Source organism: Felis catus, chromosome B2 (genome assembly GCF_018350175.1).
Source record: "Felis catus isolate Fca126 chromosome B2, F.catus_Fca126_mat1.0, whole genome shotgun sequence".
In the NCBI taxonomy this organism is placed as follows: domain Eukaryota; kingdom Metazoa; phylum Chordata; class Mammalia; order Carnivora; family Felidae; genus Felis; species Felis catus.
Window position 1 is genome coordinate 45,703,008 of NC_058372.1, and position 15,365 is coordinate 45,718,372.

At 37.7% G+C, this 15,365-nt stretch overlaps 1 long non-coding RNA gene across 6 annotated transcripts in view; it reads left to right on the forward strand.

Annotated features, from left to right (window-relative positions):
* Positions 1-14,216, forward strand: part of LOC109499696 — a 30,358-nt gene extending 16,142 nt beyond the window's left edge. For 4 of the 6 annotated variants that reach the window (XR_006597816.1, XR_006597815.1, XR_006597812.1 and 1 more), the window contains 3 exons: positions 1,119-1,287; positions 10,903-11,031; positions 13,578-14,216. This is a non-coding gene — a long non-coding RNA (uncharacterized LOC109499696). The remainder of the gene's footprint in view (positions 1-1,118; positions 1,288-10,902; positions 11,032-13,577) is intronic. The other 2 variants (XR_006597817.1, XR_006597814.1) reach the window with 1 other exon arrangement.
* Positions 14,217-15,365: the final 1,149 nt, after the last annotated feature.

Sequence of the window (15,365 nt, forward strand, 5' to 3'; positions counted from 1 at the left end):
TGTATAACAACAGATAGAAGTCTGGATTGGACTTTTGGGATGGAGTTTGCAGACTCCTATACTAGAAGAATATCTTTTAATAAAAAGGTCAAAATTTTCAAGTAAACTGAAACCACTAAATATTCACCATCTCTTTCTTTTCGTGGTTTACATCAGTAGGAAATAGCAGGGAAGAATGGGGACTTTAGAGGAGAAAGGAAAAGCCATGTTCACTTTTTTCTCAGGGCAAGTCTCCTTACAAATGAACAGCCTAGTATTTAAATCATTGGAATGGGACACATGGCAATTGCTGTCAATTCTACTTCCGTCACTTACTAACCTGCTTCTACGGCCCTCCCTGTTCCCCTCTACACCTGCCCTCATGTAGTGATGTAACACTGTGCTTGTGAATGATGTTAATCATAATAAGTAACATTTACCGGGACCCCTACTAAGAGCCAGGACCTTTGAATATACTGTTTTACTTAACCCTCACAGAAGTCCTGGGTGGGCAGTTTTCATTGTTATACATTTCTAGAGTAAACTGAGGCTCCAAGAAGATACATTACTTACTTAAGGTCTCATAGCCACTAGATGGCAGAGCCTGGATTCAAATCCAGATCTACCTTGCTTCAAAGCCCATAAAATGATTCTAAAGAGAAAGGGGATAAGGGAAATGAAAAAGTCACAACTATCTAAAAAGAATTAGCCTGATGTTGTGTGACCTATCATTTCCTTCAGCTCAATTATTAATGAGTTAAGCATCTAAGACAACTGTCAGTTATAATGTGTATGTATTTCTACTGTCAATGGAACTGTTATATGGTAGCCTCTTATGAAGTTAAATCTCAGATAAAGTATATAATATACAGAACATAATGATGCAACTCCTTGGTTAAAATATAAATGCTATTTTACAATATGTAACCCAGTGGGCTGCAATAAATTGAGAGTACAATAATTATGTGTGTTTCAAAATCAGAATAATTTTTTGAGTGGGCATATTAGGTTACACGACTATCAAGAGAAAACTCAGGATACTGAATGCCTTGTCATCTCATAAGAAATTTCACAGGGAAGAATTCAGTGTTTGGTTGATCTGATAAAACATGAAACAATATTTTTTATATTTTTCGAAGGTCTCCATCGATAACATTTCCATGTCCCCCAGTTGGAAGGTTGGGTCTCTCCAGTCAATATTGATTGATTTGCCTCATTTATCATAGTTTAGCTGCTCAACAAATATGTCAAATATGTCGATTTGATTTAAGAAAATCTATTTTATGAAAACCCCAAGTTCTATAATGGGTAAGTGATTTATAGTTTACAATGCTTCCTTTCTTCATAAAAGCAATTGACTTTTTGGCCTCTGTTTAATGACTATCATTCAATTGTGTTAAAGATGACCATGCAATGGATCAAACAGAATCAATGCATGTAATGAATACTCATAAGTCTGGATGATTGTATGAATGTGAATATGAGTTGTTGAAGATGACTTATTATTTCAAAGCTGTAATCAAAAATCCAGTGAAGTCCAAAATATCCTGTAAGAATATCATTAAGTGTTTGAGAGACTGAAACACTCTATGGTATTAGTGTAGTGGAAATGTATGTATTTCACAAAGTCAAAAGTACCTGTCTTTACTCCAAATACATAGGCTTTACCCAAATATCTGGCTTTAAGAAAACATGGGCAGCTATCACTGCGATGCAAGTTTACCCATGTTGAAGACAGAGCTGTACTGATTCTGTAATGGGATGAGATCAATAGTAGCAAGGCCAGATAAGGTGGAAATTTCCAGAAGACTAATATTAACTAAATGATAATGAAAGCAGAACAATTCACAATGTACTTATTCTGGGACAGACATGGTTTTAAGGATGCTCTAAATATTATTTGTTTAATGCTGTCCATAATATTAGACTCTGAAACTCTGGGAAGTTATTTTTACTAATTAAGTGGTGGATCAGTTGGTCTCCAAAAAACAAGGAAAAATCACTACTATCTATACCCAGGTAGAACTTATTGTTTTAACAGATTCTAATGATTTGTAATAAAATGTCAACACATTTTAATGTATTTAATCATTGTAAAGACAACTAATAATCGTATTTATGTAAGATATGATTGGAATTCAGTGAGAATGAACATACAGATTATTGGTTTAATTTTGGCACTCATTGTCATAACCCCCTTGTTGAATTGTGCTTTTGTGTGAAATTTTGTAATTTTTTTGTTCTCAAATTTGAATTTCCTTCATCTGCAAATAGATATCTCTAAGTTAGCAGGTTGAGAAAAATCTTTTCATTGTGACAGCATTCAATGAATTTATCAATTGCATTAGTAATTCTTATTCCCAATGTATAAATTACAATTTTTTGTCTCATATGTGTTCCATCTTATGCCTCCCATGTTGATTATAGCTTATTACTTGTTCACATCCTGCACTACCACAAGATTACTTCACTTCTCTTTTCATTTTTATCTGTTCTCTCTTTTTTTAATATTGTCCATCTGCCTTCTTTGATACAGAAGTTGTTTAGGTCGAAGAGTCAATTTTATATATCCTTTAATGTTTCATCACTATTTTTCTATAGTTTCTCCGAGTTATTTCACAAATTTTAGTCTATTTAATACCTTGTAGCATATTAAACTTTGACTTCGTTAATAAATATCCAGAACCTTTACTGTTATTATAAAAAATAATTATCTGTTTTTTTAATTATTGTCTGTTTAAAGTTAAAATAGGTAAAAAGTTAGAAATTGCAAACTTACTTATGAATGATATTAAGTAAGTATGCATTCAGAAATATACATAAATCTTATAGTTAATACCCATTGCTATCTTTTGTATCGATATTTATAAATTAACAAGAGTCATCTTTGCACGATCATTGAATATTTGATTGGAGGGAAAGTCATTCCCAGGGAAGCTTATGAAAATATTGTTCCTTCATAGAAAATAGCTGCTGTCTTCAAAGGCTACTTAACTTACATTGTCTTTAATCATCATAGCAATCCTGCCAAGCAAGTATTTTTAGTGCCATTTTGCAGCAGGCTCAGAGAGGTCATCCTGTAAGAATTAACTGTGTGAGGATTTGACCTGAGATTTGCCTGATGTGAAAGCCTATGATTTTTCTGCACTAGGATGCAAAAAAAGAAAAAAAATCTCAGAAAGGGAAAAAATAACTTTTTCATGAAAAAATCAGGTTGCCAGGGGCTGCAGAATCCCTATCTCTCATCATCTGTCTGCGCATGGGGCTGGCCACTCAATAATGCAGGCAATAAATCATAACACAGAATGGGCATTGGTACCTAACTGGAATCTGTAAATGTTTGAACTGTTAAAAGAACTCCTGTGTAATATTCTTCAACTGTCCCGCTTCAGCCTTGCCTTTGATTGCCTTATTCTTGACAGAAGTGGTCATAATAGTGTGTTCAGCCATCCTTTAAAAGAGCATTCTCCCATAGTATTTAAATACAGTCAATTTTCCACAGCTTTAATTCACACTAAATTTTCAGTTGCACACTCATTATATAAACAAGTGTCCAGCATAACCACTTTTTCTATTAAAATTTTCTTGAAAATTGTGCAGTAAGCAATTTCTGATAGTGCCTGTATTAGGAAAGTTGGCCGTCTCCTTTTGGGTTGACTGTATCCAACAGCAAGATAAATCTGGGCAAAATTATCATTTAGGACAACTGAGATGAGAGAAAATGTGGATAAACAGAATCTTTATATTTTAGCACATTTTAGTTACTTGATTTAATCTTTTAGAATTTTGGGAGCTTTTACTATCCTTCACCTAAAACAAAAGCATTATTATTTTTTGCATTATTCAACATCTGGTGATGTCCATACTAAAAACGAAACTATACGAGACATGCTTCAGAGTATAGAGCGGTGGTGCTCAAAGTATGGACCTCAATCAGTCAGCTAAGCATTACCTGGGAGATTGTTAGATGTGCAAATTCTCAGGCTCCAACCCAGATGGACTGAATCCGAATCTCTGCAGCGATTCTGGGGCGGGGCCCTGGAATCTGTGTTTAACCAAGCTCTGCAGGTGATTCTGATGCATGAGGGGTATTGTGGAGCACCATTACGTGAGATCCTTAGACTCGCAGCATCAGCGTTACCTGAGGCCCACACTGCAGCCTACCGAAGCAGAAATTATATTTTCTTTAAAAAAATTGTTTTAATGTTTATTTATTTTTGAGAGAGAGGGAGAGAGTGGGGGTGGGCAGCAGAGAGAGGGAGACACAGAATCTGAAGCAGGTTGCAGGCTCTGAGCTGTCAGCACAGAGCCTGATGTGCAGCCAGAACTCACAAGCAGTGAGATCATGACCTGAGCCAAAGTCAGACGCCCAACTGACTGAGCCATCCAGGCACCCCAGAAATTATATTTTAACATCACTGTGTTACCAGTTCACACACTAAATAAAGACCTAAACAATATCTCACCAGACAGCTAACTCCAATATATCCCATACATGTCTCCTGTCCTAAAATTCCTGATGTTCTATCTACAGGGAACAAAATTGACTCTCTCTGAGTTTGATGATTTTAATTCTAATCTTGCCATTCCACATATATGGAAAATGACCTAGAGGGGAATTAAAGTAGTAATCCACTGATGGGCTAAGTCTAGTGACAACGGTTCTTCTCTCTTCTGTAGATGGTGTGGAGCTCATACCAGCTCTTCCGTATTGGTGTACAATATCTGTGCCATTGACCTTGCCAAGTGCTAGATTATCCACTTCTTTTAATCTTTTGGAGTAAAGCATTGAAGTCTTTGTCAACGTGCAGCCAGGGAATTCATTACTTCTCCATCAGCATGGAGACTAGAATTAATTTATAAGATAATAAGCTGTGATGAAAGCATCATTGGTTATGAGTCACAGGTCTACTACTCAGCCCTGGCATAACTACGCATAATTTGTGATTTTTGAGAGTCCACAGGCTGCTCTGAGGCTTACTTTATTGGTCTGAGAAATATGAAAAAAAATGAATAATTTAAAGTTGTCTTGAATTCTAACTCAATGGTTCAGTAATCACTTCAGTTACTTAGATGACTAAAATGAGGTCATCAAATAGGTTTGCTTTGATAAGGAGTCAGGCAAGGAAAGGTTCAGTGTGAAGGGGAAGTCAGTGCAGATACACTGTGCAGGCAGGTGCCAAGAGACGGCACCAATCCTCTTTCCTGGCATGTGAATGGGCTTTAATGGGGCCACCAAGGCAAGATCCTTTCATGGACTCTTTTCTGTAAGCACTGGTGTTTGTGTGCCTGGTTTCTGCTTCCTTGTTTGAATTTTGGGACTATACGTACTATCCACTCACCATGATTTCTAGCTCTGTTAGTGGGATTCATGCTCTCTTTTCCCCTTTCTGAGATGTGTTGGGCCCAGACAGTGCTGGGGACACTGAAAGCAGCTATCCCCAGATGCAACAGACTCCTCTGGCTTGCTTCATTTAATAAAAATAGTTCTGGCACTATCATAAAACCTTTCATCCTTGAGTCTTAAATTATTTCACAAACATTTATTCTTATAGAATTCCTGCAAGGCACACATTATAGAGTCACAGATTGATGCAGACTTGGAGATAAAGAACTTCAGAGATCATTCACTTCAAATCACTTCATTTTTCAGGTGAAAAAATTGAAATCCCAAAAGGTGAAGTGACTTACCCAAGCGGTTCTCTTTTTTTAAAAATGTGGATACAAGACAGTTAGGTGGATAAACCCCAAGCCATAGAATGCATTTTTAATTCTTGTATACAGTAAACTTCAAATTTTTATTTACTAGCCTTGGGAGGAAATTCACTCGATCTTTTGAAAGGTAGCCCTAAGGGTTGGACAAGTGGATAGAGATGGGTTAATAAAATGATGTGTCAGTAATGAATGATGCTTATTTATTTTTATTTGCTTTTAATGTTTATATATTTATTTTGAGAAAGAGAGGGAACAAGTGGGGGGAGAGGGACAGAGGAAGAGAGAGAATCCCAAGCAGACTACATGCTCAGTACAGAGCCTGACATGGGGCTCGATTCCATAAACCAGTGGGATCATGACCTGAGCCGAAGTCAAGAGTTGGATGCTTAACTGACTGAACCACCCAGGCGCCCCATTAACGAGTGATGATTTAAAGTAGTATATTAGTGAGTAGAAGAAACAACGTTATCATTACTCATTTAATTTGATGGTACAGAATAGGAAAAACTGCTAGAAATGACTCTCTCTTTATCAAATCTGACAACCTCTTCTCCTGTCTTTAATCCTAGAGAGAGCCAAACACTTCTTACTCTTTTGTCACCCCCTCTCCCCCCTCCACATATTAATCATCTGCCACTTTAAAGGATGAAGGGGTTAGGATGGAGAATAAAGAAATTGATCCAGAAACAGACCTACTGATAAACAAGATAACTGCAGAACCCTTTGCACCTTTTCAGAGAAGGGAAAATGACACAAAAGCTATTGAGATAATATTTATCCCATGGGTGCAGGGCATTTTCAAGAATTCAAAGCTGTCATCTGAGAGTTCACAGACAGCAGGAATATATCTTATGTATACTCATGCCTACCCCAAAGTTAATGACACTAAATGCATGATAGTGGTGCAAATGAAGTGCTATGGAAGCACCGGGAAAACATGGATTTGAGATGGATGGCTTTGGGAAGACTGGGGAAAGAATTCAAAGTGAAACTAGAAAAAAAAATGGTAGGTAAAAATGAGATTGATAGGAAAGGGCATTCCAGATAAAAAGGAATCTATTTTACTAGAAGCATCATTTTTCTTCTTTCCTGAAAGACAAAAACAGGTAGAAGAGAGTCCCAGGGATGAATGACAGTATGATGGTAGAGCCAAAGGACTAATTTGTGGAAAATAATGCAAGCAAATGAAGATACAAATCATGACTAGTGACAATGAGAAAGTTCCACTTGAGTGAACTTATTTGGAGCATTGGGGGAAATTTTACTGCTGGATGGATGGATAAAATGAAGAAGGGAAATAGGGTTATGTTACAGAGAAAATGGACAAATACTGAGATTAAGTAGAAGACAGGAAGGTTGCAAAGGTCCCACTTAATGTTGTGTAATACAATCAACTAAGAACAGCATTGACAGAACATTAGAAGACATATGGATTTGCCCAAACCATAAAATGATTTTACCTGTCTAAATTCTTAGGACTACTTTTTTAAAGCTGTCTTTTCCAGGAGATATGATTGAATCTAGAAATATGTATCTCAAAGGATAATACAATTGAAGAGATCTGATTGATGGTCTAAGAAAATGAGAATTAAGGTAATATGATAAATCTGAGTACATGATGTAATATTTGAAGATAAATGTGGTATTCCCCACCTTGAAATCATAGCCAGTTAGAGCAAAGAGTGACTTTAGGGATTTTTACTGATATGCATAACAGCATAGATGAGTCTCAAAATAACTATATTGAGTGAAAAAAGCCAAACCGCCCCTCCCCCACCATGAAAGAGTACAGACTTTATGATTTAATTTTTGTAGAACTCTAGAAAGAGCAAACTCTAAGAACAGAAAATGGATATGCTTGGGATTTCTTGGGGATGAGGGCAGGGTAGGCTACATTATAAAGGCACATAATGAAACTTTTGGTTGTTACGGATGTATATGTTCAGTGTCTTGGTGTATAGTTTAATAGGAGTGTGTGTGTGTCAAAGCTTATCAAATTGTACACTTTATACATGTGCATTCTCTTGTATGCCACTTATGCCTCAATAAAGTAGTTAAAAAAAAAGAGATAGTATGAATGACAGGAGATCTATTTGCACCCAGAATATATAGTAATTTGGCAAAACTTTCCTTGGATAGCACCTAAGACCATATGCCTATCTGACAATATCTCTTCTTCCTGCGGAACAGGGGAAATTACTAGTGATTTTTTAAAAAGGAAATATGCCTTTTATATCTCTATAAAAATAGAGTATTTTTGCAATTCATTTGTAGAGCAGGAAGGCCCAGGACCTGTTTTCAAGATTCCTGTTCTCTGATGCCAGCTATGGCTCTGACTTACTCTGGATTTTGGAACTTAATCTCATTTTATGACGTGCAAAATGGAAATTAAAATATCTATGCCATACTTCACAGACATAAAAAAGATGAAATTATTTAGAAATATTTAGAATATTTTTGTTGGTACTGTGCAAGCCTATAGGGATACAAAGATAAATAGGTTTCTTTTTCTCTAGATGCCTGTATTTTCTCCTCCTGATAGATGATAGATAGAGATGCAAATCAAGTGTAAGATACTCTGAATTTTATAATTATGTTGTGAACCGAATACAGGAGAGGTACCGAGGAGGAAGGATCTAAATATCTGAGGGTCGAGCAAGTAACATCTCAGTTGGTCTTGAAGAAATAGTTTAGCGAATAAAGATTCAATGAAGAAGCCATGTGCAAAAGCATACAGACATAAGGGGATGTAGGACTCAGAAGATGTCTTTGAAGTTCAATTTTCTTGGAGGACAGGGCAAGTGTGAAAGGCTGTTGAATGATGAATCTGAGGACAGTGGAGAGCAATATTGAGATGGGCTTTCTGTGCTACCTTGGAAAATGTAGAGAATTTAGACCAAAGGGAACCAGTTGAGTTTCTAGGCATGAGAATATGTAACCAATATAAAAGTAGCATAAATATATTATGCACTAGACAGGTAAAAAATAAATAAGTGAATATGTTAAAATCAGTGAAAAAACAATTTATTGATTAAATATTTGACTTTTCCTATGGATACTTTTGGAGTTATATAAATAAAAATTGATGCATGAGTGTAACAAAACTGTCCACAATTTTATTCCCTGTTAAGATGCTTTTGCAGTATAAATCTAGATTCATTCTTAACAACTAGTTAAGTGATTATTATATTTCTTTGTTTTTTAATTTAAAGGTTTGATAGTAGTGACTTACCATAAATCAAAGACTGTTTTCTTAGGAAAATATTGACTAAATTTATTTTTCTCTTGGGAAATAAGGACTTGTAAAATGTAAGTGTGCTGAAGAAATGCAAGCACAGTTAAAAAAGGAATGGTATTAATGACATTGTAACCGAGAAAATGGCTTATTAAAGCAAAGCAAAATAATTAATAAATCTTTTTCAATTGTATGCAGTAGAAAACTGGATGAATGGTACTCTTACTGAAGTCAGTTCTTTGCTTGGCCTTGAAAGTTTCCAACATTACTTGTGGAAACAATATTTATATCTATTTTCTCAGTTCCCTAATGACAGTGTTGCTGTTTCAGTGTGGACTTTGGTGGTCCGAAGGACTGAATTTAGCCCACATCGTGAGCAATTCTTGCTGGGTAACCTTAAGCAAATTATTGGACCTCTCTAATGCTCAATTTCTCCATTGTCAAATGAGAATAATAATATTCAAGTTACAGGGTTGTTACAATGGTCAGGTGAAACAGGGATTCTAAAATACTTAGCATAGTGTTTGACTTATAGGAAACCCTCAGTAAAAATTAGATGTTTTTGTTGTTCTTGTTATCTGGACTTGTTGGGACTGGCAGATCAATATGGGACCAATTTTCCTGTTTATACTGAGTACGTGTATAGCCCTATGGTGAGTGGAATAAAGCACCACATTGAAAATCGGGAAATCTAGCTCTTGCCACAGCTCCGACCTTAGTGAGCTGTGTGACTTTGAAAGTGTAATAGGATGTCACTGATTCTTTTCATGTACAAGGTGAGGGAGCTGGACCCTTTATTAGATTTTAAAAATGCATTTGAATAATCTAGAGATTCAGGGATTTCCTTTGTTGACGCACACTGAAACGGAGAAAAGGGAGAGGAGAACAGATGGGATCCAACTATCCAGCTTTGCTTCAATATCTGAGCTAACTAGTGTTTAGTTTTGGATCACCTGGACGGATTTTGCTTGAACAAAGCATCCCACAGCTATGAAAGTTTATACTGAGTACGTGTATAGCCCTATGGTGAGTGGAATATTTTGTAATTTCAGATGTTCCATTAGCTATATAGTTTTGCAAATGTGTTTGACTACTTGTAAGATCTGAATCACTGACAAAGTCCAAAATGTTTCCATGCTAAAGATGGAAATAATTACATTTTCTTGTTAGGATAGAGAAATTAATATATGTGCCAAATATGATGATTAACAGTTTTATGTAAATTTAATCCCTATAAAAATCTTGTAAAAAAGGCATCGTTATCTCATTTGAAAGATACGACAAGGAAACCAATACCCAGGAAGTTTAAATCATACCATAAATGATCAATTTGGAATTTAAACTTAAATATAGGAAACTCTAAATATTATGATCATTCCTTTGCAATTAGTAAATCCCTAATGAAAAAGCCAATGATACAGTAATAAATAGCCCAAGGTATCATTCAACCCACTTTTAAGAAGTCCACCTTGGGTCTCTGAATTGTTAATTGAACAAGTTTTCTCTGAGCACTTACTCTGTGTCTAGCACCTTAGAGCGTAGGAAGATAAGTAGTTCAGAGCTCCTGCCCTCTAAAGGCTTATAAATTAGCCCTTAATACAAAGACGGGAAGATAGGCCCTTAATAGGAAGCTAATATAAGAATAAACACAAGTATATGGTCCAGTTTAGGTTTGCTGGGAAAAGGAAAGATCAAAGATCATAAACACAGAAGGTAAGTATAGTTCATTTGCAAATAGTAACAGTTCATCTTTCTAGGTATATGTGAATAGGGTGAGTCTGGCCCAGTCCTGAAACAGGAGGAGAAGGGGCAGGTAGCTAACTCAATATAAATTTCAGAAGAAGGTAGTGGTGAGCAGAGAAGGAGCTATGTTAACAATTTGAGTCATTGGTTACTAACCTGCCTGTGATCTGTACACCAGACCAGCCAGGTCTTAGGGCCTCTGTGACCAAGACCTGTATTTCTTTTTTAAGGCTGCCAGCTACCCTCACCCAAACTGGAGTTCACAGACATGGGGAAAAGACCAGGAGCAAACACACACTGAGGACATCTTCAAGTATCAAGTATCCCATGGCTTCAGGGCACCTGGGTGGCTCAGTCAGGTAAATGTCCGACTCTTGGTTTCAGCTCAGGTCATGAGCTCATGGTGTGTGGGATAGAGCTCCGTGTATGGCTCTGCACTGACAGCTCAGAGCCTGCTTGGGATTCTCCTTCTCCCTCTCTCCACCCCTCCCCTGCTCTCTCTCAAATTAAATAAATAATCTTAAAAAAAAGAAAGTCACGGTTTCACACTAAAACTATCGCAGCAAGAAGGAATGAAATTTTGATGCAAGGTACAAAATGATAAACAAAAGAGTTGCTTTGCTTCAAAGGAAAAAAAAAGTGCAGGCTAAATAGTAAGGTGAAGTAACTGGAGTTTCATGATGATGAAATTGATGCTTCCCTTGGCCAAATTACACTTATGTCCGATGCTATCTATTGCCACCTGGTGCTTGCACAAAGACGATGACACAACCCTTTTCGACACAAATCCTTTCTCGGTTTGGAGAAACTCTAGAACTGTCCTTATTCTATCTGAGTGGCTTTGAGAGTAAGAACATTCAAATGATGGAAATAAGAATTACTCTAAAATATAACCAAAGGTTGAAAGTGAAGTTAGCATTACACCAGAAAAATGAAATCATTTCAGATGCTCCATGGAAAGCATATTGGATCTCGTGTTCTTTTTGAAGACTTAAGTACCTAGAGTACTTAAGATTCCTTAAAATGAGACCAAGCTCTGTACCTCTACAGCAATTTGCTTCACATTAAGTAGCATTTCAGCTATTTTTTGTCTGAAATTGGTATGATAAAGTAGCTTCTTTATCTTCTTTTCATTTGAGAAGCTGCTTCCTTCCTGGCAGTAAGAAGGTTGGCATGGTTGATGCAGACCTGATCCAGATTTCTAATGCACACTTGGAGAGGGCTTCTCAAACTGTAGGAGCCCTGACCATGGTCGCCAGTTGGCACTGTTCCATTCCTTAAGGGGTCACCTGCTTCCTGCATCAGGGGGAGCCTTGTGCATCAGGCTGGGCATGTGGTAAGGGGCCTCCAACAGAAGCAGGCCCTCCGGACACACCTGGAATTTCTACTCTTCTGGAACTTGGCATCGTGACTGTTTGCACTTCCTGTGTCATGGAGGTAACCCCACCTTGTTTTCTCCTCTTCTGCTCCATGTCTTGGGTATGGGGCACCAACTACACAGCTACACAAACATGAGACACATATGAGAATAAGTTCAGCTAAAAAGGAAAACCATTGCAGTGGAAACGTAGAAAACAAATAGCAAGAAGTCTCTACCAGTTATCCCAGGACCCAAGAGCAAACTCCTTACTTTCAGCCATCTTTTCTTTGCTATAATTCAACTGATGCATTTGTGGATTCACAAAAAAAGGAAAACAATTATGACATGAGGTTTGGGACAGAATCCCTGAGTTCCAGAATCTCTGAGCCACTTCTATCACTACCTCACTGGATGTCTGAGGTAAATCCCTTGGTGTCTCTGAGCTTTATTCTCCTTGATGGTAAAATGCAGACAAGGGAACTTCAAGATTCTTTCATCTTCTAAAGTCCTAGGATAATATGGTTTTACTGATATCTATCATGAGAGATGTTTCAACAATCACAGAAATGATGAATACAAAAGGATTTACTCCTGGGCGCCTGGGTGGCTCAGTTGGTTAAGCGTCCGACTTTGACTAAGGTCATGATCTCACTGGTTCGTGAATTCCAGCCACGCATTGTATCAGGAGCTCTGCTATCAGAGCAGAGCCCACTTCAGATCCTCTGTCCCGCTGTCTCTGTCCCTTTCCTGCTCATGGTCTATCTCTCTCTCGAAATAAATAAACATTTAAAAAAAGAGTTCATTGGGGTGCCTGGGTGGCGCAGACGGTTAAACGTCCGACTTCAGCCAGGTCACGATCTCATGGTCCGTGAGTTCGAGCCCCGCGTCAGGCTCTGGGCTGATGGCTCGGAGCCTGGACCCTGCTTCCGATTCTGTGTCTCCCTCTCTCTCTGCCCCTCCCCCGTTCATGCTCTGTCTCTCTCTGTCCCAAAAATAAATAAACGTTGAAAAAAAAATTTTAAATAAAAAAAAAAAAAAAAGAGTTCACTCTTCAGAAACAAAACAAAACAAAACATTTCAGACATAGTGAATACCAATATATAGATAGATATAATAATACCTACAACACAAGCTAATTTCTCTATATTGGGGTTTTACTGTTCACTGATGTTATATTTAAATGACATTTGTTTTAATGTTTATTTTTGAGAGACAGAGAGAGGCAGAGTGCGAGCGGGGGTGGGGCAGAGAGAGAGGGAGACACAGAATCTGAAGCAGGCTCCAGGCTCCGAGCTGCCAGCATAGAACCCGAGGGGGGGCTCGAACTCATGAATGGTGAGGTCATGACCTGAGCTGAAGTCGGATGCTCAACTGACTGAGCCACCCAGGCGCCCCTTAAATGACATTTTTGATTGGTGATCTGTGTTAACTCCAATGAGGTTTGTTGTTGTTGTTGGTGGTGGTTTGGGGGGGTTTTGTTGCTTGGTTTTTTTGTTTGTTTTTGTTTTTACTTGTTTGTTTTTTGTATTTTTGTTTGTTTTTCAGTGATGAAATAACACAGATATTCTGAGCAGATACTCTCCAGTGATGACTTACGGTTAGGGGTTCATTTGGGAAATTGTCTGAAACTGCCCAAAAGGCCCAGATTCTGAATTCCTAAGGTAAAGCTGACTTAGTGGTTGGTGAATGGCACTATCATGCTTTTTCCTTAATCTTAATGCATTGTCTTGCTAAATGCAACAATTTTGTAGTTAAAGTTAATAGCGTAGCATCATAGGATCTTAGATGTACAAAGTGTCTCAAGTATACCTTACAGTTTCCAAGATGTGCTGAGCTTTGATGGCATAGGATGAAGGCTTCAATGAGATGATTGCCTCTGGAATTGGGTCTGAAGTTGAGTTCCCATCTCTTTCACTGGGTAAGGCTTGTCTTATATTTGCATTTTTACACACTTTGTCTTATTAAGGCTGATACATTATAGCCCGCCACTTAAATTCAATATGTCATTACATCTTCCTCTAGATGTGTTTCTAACCCATTTTTGTCTTGATAGAAGTCTATTTGTTTCTGGGGCGCCTGGGTGACTCAGTCAGTTAAGCGTCTGACTTCAGCTCAGGTCATGATCTCACTGGTTGTGGGTTCGAGTCCGGCCTCAGGCTCTGTGTTGACAGCTCAGAACCTGGACCCTGCTTCAGATTCTGTGTCTCCCTCTCTTTCTGCCCCCCCCCCTTCTCATGCTCTGTCTCTCTCTCTCAAAAATAAAAACAAATTAAAAAAAAAAAAGAAGTCTAGTTGTTTCCTTTAAAACTTTTCTTGGGGTGCCTAGGTAACTCAGTTGGTTGAATATCCGACTTTAGCTCAGGTCATGATCTCACAGTTCATAGGGCTCTCGGCTGTCAGAGGGGAGCCTGCTTCGGATCCTCTGTTCCCCTCTCACTCTGCCCCTTCCCTCCTCAAAATAAATAAACATTAAAAAAAAATAAACCCTATTATTCCACTAAACACTATTGTGTTAGTATTATCTTATTAGTCAATATTACTGTATTATCTGAGGTTTTCAAGTGCATCCTTTTAGTTTAGTTTCTTCACTTTGTTTGGGGATTTATTACTCTAGGCACAGCGCACCTCTATTATACTCTGATGTTATGTCATGTGTCTCTGCAAATTGTTCCTGCTTGTTACACTTTTCTGATTAAGGCACTATCATGTTTTTCTTATACTTGATGTATTTTATTGATAAAGAAAATGAATACATTGTGAAACATGATAGTATGTTATCATAGTTCTTTAGGCTATTAAATTTTTTTTTAATTTTTTTAATGTTTATTTTTGAGAGAGACAGAGTGTGAGTGGGGAAGGGGCAGAGAGAAAGAGGGAGACACAGAATCTGAAACAGGATCCAGGCTCTGAGCTGTCAGCGCAGAGCCCGACACGGAGCTTGAACCCACAAACCATGAGATCATGACCTGAGCCAAAGTCAGACGCTTATCTGACTGAGCCACCCAGGCACCCTTGGGCTATTAAATATTTTAAGAATCAATCTGGATAAATCCTCTTCTAATATTTATTTGAATCTCTCCTCCCACATCCTTTTAATTGGTCATATATATTCCATATTCTGAATTTTTTTAAGTTCATTTATCTAAGTAATCTCCACTACTCAACATGGGGCTCGAGCTTACAACCCCAAGATCAAGAGTCACATGTTCTTCTGACTGAGCCAGGAGGATGCCCCTATATTCTGAATATGTTTAAGAATTCTTGAGGTGCCTGGGTGGTTCAATCAATTAAGGGTCCGACTTTGGCTCAGGTCATGATCTCATGGGTCTTGGG